General features: G+C 33.7%; 1 pseudogene; it reads right to left on the reverse strand.

Annotated features, from left to right (window-relative positions):
• Window positions 1-589: 589 nt before the first annotated feature.
• On the reverse strand, window positions 590-4,755 carry LOC101040013 (RWD domain-containing protein 1 pseudogene; annotated as a pseudogene).
• Window positions 4,756-5,074: the final 319 nt, after the last annotated feature.

The raw sequence follows: 5,074 nt of genomic DNA on the forward strand, positions 1-5,074 counted from the left end.
TGGTAAATTTATAGAATATAATATTTTTCAATAATATAAAGTAATGAGCCATCATTCCATTGAAAAAACACCAACGAATCTAAATTGCACATTGCTGTGTCAAGGAAGCCAATGTGGAAAGCTTACATACTGTGTAAGCCAAATATATGATATTGTGGACAAGGCAAAACTATAGATAGAGTGAAATACTCGTGGTTGTCAGGAAGTTATTGCAGGAGATGAGGGCATATGAAGAGTTGGGAATAGAATGAATAGCTGAAGAGGAAACATTTAAAGCAGTGGAAATATTTAGTATGATACTGTAATGTTGGATACATGACATCACAGATTTCTCAAAATCTATAAAACTGTAGAAGCTCGGAGGAACCCTAATTTGGATTATGAAACTTTATAATAAGAATTGTTTTATATATTGGCTCTAAAGTTATGTCCAAAAAGGGATTTTAAAATGTTCTAGAACAATGAAAGTATAAATTTATTAAGTTCAATGATGAAAGCTATCAGAAGAATATTCTCCTGAGAATTTTTTCCTAGAAAAAAAGAAAGGAAAATCAAAACCCTCTGAACATAGGCGCAGTTGCTGTGGCAGTCAAGCCTCTCTGCAGGCGGGGACAGTCTGTTCATCAGCTCCGTCGCTCTCTGGGTCAGCAGGATTGTCGTCTGGATCATCTTCATCATCCTCTAGCTCCAAGTCGTCCATTTCTTGGAACAAAGACTCATCTACCTCCACATTGTTTCCGGCATCCTCCAAGAACTGGATATCAGATGTGTCTAGATTATGATCTGTTTCAAATAGTTGTTTCCCACTTAATTTATTTTTTCCTGCTTGTTCTCCTTCTTTCATCCTTTTCTTTTTAATTTCCAAGAGTTCTGCATCAAATTTCGCCTTCCAATTTAAGAAATTATCAATTGTAACTGGAGTGTCATGGAATAATTGCTTTTCAGCTTCTTTTGCTTCTTTTTCTTTTTGTTTCTTTTCTTCTTCTCTTCTAGTTTTTATCTGATCCACTATTTCATTTAATTTTTCTGGTACAGCTGTCACTAGAGTAAAGATCATCACCACACCAAGATTTTCTTCAGCCTGTAATGCTAGTATAATAAAAACAACATGCAACACCTAGGTTATTGCAAAGAAGAGTCATCTTTATGCATAGGATTTGATAAATTTGTTAAATAAATACAGTATTTTAAATTTACATTTAAACCTGCATATTTCTTTGTAGATTTATTTTTTATCATGAAATTCAATAAACTATGTCAATTGAATTTTCAGTGCTTTAAGGTCTGAAGTCACTAATTCTATTTCCTCAGAATATATAACAGACTTTGGAAACTTTAGGCTTCCTAGGAATGGAAGTTTACAATAGTAATGTAAAAGATATGTATTTTTTTCTTAACATATTTTCATCCGTTATGATAATATAATGCATTTTCTAAGAATCTGTCTGACACAAGCACAATGCCATTCATAATTCTTATAAACATAATTGTTATCTTGCATGGAATGAGCAAAGTTTATTCAAGAACCATTTATAAAAGTACCACCTACTATGTACATATACTGAGACGCTTATATATATTATTTCCAAGTTTCCTAACAAACCACTATGCAGTTGTGTTCTTTTGTAACTCTTGTTTATCATTCAGTGAATGAAGATGAATCAGAAAATTGAACTGACTTTCTAAATGTCACTATAATGTACAAATTAGCCACACATTAGGCAGACACTTCTCTTTTGTCTATTTCTTTTATATATACCCAAGCAGGATCACTTCTCTATACAATTTATTTCAGCCTTTAAACATGTGCAAACCATTGCTTTCTGAGTTATAGGAATCTGCTGACAATTAAGATATTGTTATCAATCTGTGGAGAGAAAACCTCTTTAGTAATTTTATTTTTTCCCTTTTGAAATGAAACACATCTAGATATTTGCTAAGACACCTTTAAACTTTCACATGAATTTTATTCCTGCAACCTTATGCTTTAGAAAGTTGTTCACTCTCAGTGAATATTTAATGTATTGCTTTACTAAAATTGTTTGGGATCTAATTGTGAATGATTGGTCTGGTGAAAATAGAGCAGGTACAATTGAAAACACTGTACTTGCAGATTTCACTGAACCAACTGGGCCCACAAGAGTGGCACATTACCCCTGACAGAAGATAGTTTCTTCTTCCTTTGTTTGAAGATCATGTAGGTGCTTTATAAAATAAAGTTTGCCTGCCTTAGGATTCACCCTTACGTCCCTTCTCGGCAACCAGACCTAAATAAACCTCAATCTAGCTAGACTGGTATAGTATAATTGAATGGAAGTTGAGCTTTTAAAGAGGGATGAGATCATGTAAAATGAGTCAGTTTCAGAATCTGGTTAATAAGTATTGTCAGAAGCCATTTGATACAGCAAGGAAAACGTAAAATTGAAGAAGAGAGAGTTTGTTGGTATGGGAGAAACCTCCTGTGATACAAGATTTAATACTCTGACAAGAATCCTAAGAAATGATACTATCATGCTATGATGATGTCTTTTAATCTTGGCTGAAGCAGTGACTCATGTTAAATAAAGTAGAAATGCCAAAAATACTGATAAAGAAGGTAAGGTACCTAGGCTTAGAGAAATGAGGATTGTATAGTACATATTCAACATAAGGCTGGAAAACTACTGACACTCCACGTACCAAAGTGATAAGGAATGTGCAGCCTACAGGGCCACCACTGTCTTTGAGAACCTCAGTGGTGGCTTTCTTTTGCAGGCTAGGGCAAATACTAGGTGATGATACTGTCAAAGAATTGATACTCTGAGAGGCCAGGAGGTGGCACTTAAATGTCAAAAGCCACATGGACACAATACTTAACAATGAGCAGCAACAACAGAGTGGTAATTAAAGGAGCTCATCTTTAGAGCTCCAAGGAGACGATTGATCACAGAATATGATGTTTCTACAGGGAGACATGCAGGCATTCAACGAGGGGACTGCTTATATGATTTTCTTTCATTTGAATGTCTCTCTATCATTTCAACATTATTATATACTACAATGGACTCTTAATTTCTTCCTGCTAGTTATTTGTACATACACAGGTCTACTTTTTAGTACTTGCTAGCAGCATCTAAATACTGAAGACTGAAATTTTTCATTATATTGGATTCTTTCTTTATCTCAGTACTGAAATCTATTGTCACCAAATAAAACTTTTCATCTACTTCCCAAGAGGTTCTCTACCTAACGGCAAAAATGAATCATTTTAAAACACCAATGAAATCTTGTTGCTCCCTACCTTGAACTTTTTCAGTGACTTCATATTACATTTAGAATAAAATTCACATTCCAGGACTTTGAGTTCCTAGATGATCTAATTGTTTTTCCAGACTTAATTAGGACTACCCTACAGACTGGACTATCTAGGACTAATTATGAATTATTAGTTTGTTTGAAAGACCACAATCTTTCCCAACTGAAACACTTTGCACATGCTGCTGTCTTTTTATCCCTGGCTTCCACAAAAAGTCCTTCACTGAGTGCATTGTTTAAAATAGCCACCCCGCGCCATTGTCTGTCACCATCCCCTGTTTATTTAACATGATAGCTGTGAAAATTTGGTTTTCGCATTTGTTTATTAACCTTTAGTTTAGCTGCCTTCACTCTGAATTGTGCAGGATGCAAGGCTGTGGGTCTCTTTCATTGTGGAATCCCGGGTGTTTAGCATAGCTTTTTGCACATAGCATGTACTCGATAATAACTAATTTTATATAAATTAATCAACCTAAACTGAGAGCTCCAGTTTACAGTCTCTAAATTCCATATGCAACTAAAACAATGTATGCAAGGCAATAATTATGTGGTCTGCGCTTCTCTCAGAACAACAGCCCCCTTTATAAAACTTGCTCTACTCCAAACAGTTTTGCCCCAAAGAGAACTTTTTCATCCTTCTATTATCCAGCCAAATGCTAGCCATGATTAATGTGAAAAAACAAAACAAAACAAAACAAAACAAAATAGCACAAATAGGGAAAAACATATGAATTGAACCAATACTTGTGTGAGATTCAATGAACTTTTGGTTCAGCTTTCTTTCTGCATTTTTGTTGATTTGTTCAATTTCTTGAAATTTTTTAGCCAAACCTCCACCCCTTTCCTTCAAACTTCAGCCCTAGTTAGATTAGAATCTCTGACACATTTAACTGAAAGAATCCTAAATAATGAAAGATACATTTAGATTCCTCAACAGCAAGGCAGAAAATACATAGCACTAATTACATGATTGCTTGAGTATTTAAACGCGACTACATGTCCTGCTCATCTTATGAGAATAGATGCACATAAAAGCAACTTATCCAGCTGGTGAACCCATGGCTAAGACTTGCATAGTTTTCTGAATGTCAGTACAAGATTATACATCTTGTCAGTTAAATTTAATTTTCCTTCACAATAAAAATTTCAAAGCCATTGAAATTTTCTACATTTGCTCAGTATGTTGTTTCTGACTAATTTTATTGATGGTTTAACTTGACATTCAAATTTCTAATCAAATGGATTTTCAAAGTCCTGTTAATTAAAACAACAGCATTTACAAAGTAGCATGGAAATAGAGACACAGTAAAATACATTTGAGTATCTTATTGTTAATAGAAGGCCACATATGTATTTCAATATCGCTACTGTAATCCTCATTAAGATTACTGTCGGCAAGCTACAGTTCATCATATCAAATGACAATGTAATGCACAGCGATTTCTGTTTCTTATTATACATTGTTCTTTATGGCCTTATCATTTCTATTTTATTGCAATTGTTAAGCAGGACAAGAATATGGTATGCAAGCTAGTGTTTTGCTAAGCCATTTCACAGTACACACTTAGTTGCAATAATAATTCATTTTATATGATCTTAGTATATATTATGAAACTATTTCCCAGAATGAAAATGTTGTTGATGTATAAAACAAAATTATGCTTTAGTTTAAATTGTTATGAAACAGGATATAATGGATGAACTCTGATTTGATTAGCAACCATATCATTTACATATGTATCTTAAAAGAAGTTAGTTTTAAAATTGCATATTTATAATG

The sequence above is a fragment of the Saimiri boliviensis genome, chromosome 12, assembly GCF_048565385.1.
Source record: "Saimiri boliviensis isolate mSaiBol1 chromosome 12, mSaiBol1.pri, whole genome shotgun sequence".
Taxonomy (NCBI): domain Eukaryota; kingdom Metazoa; phylum Chordata; class Mammalia; order Primates; family Cebidae; genus Saimiri; species Saimiri boliviensis.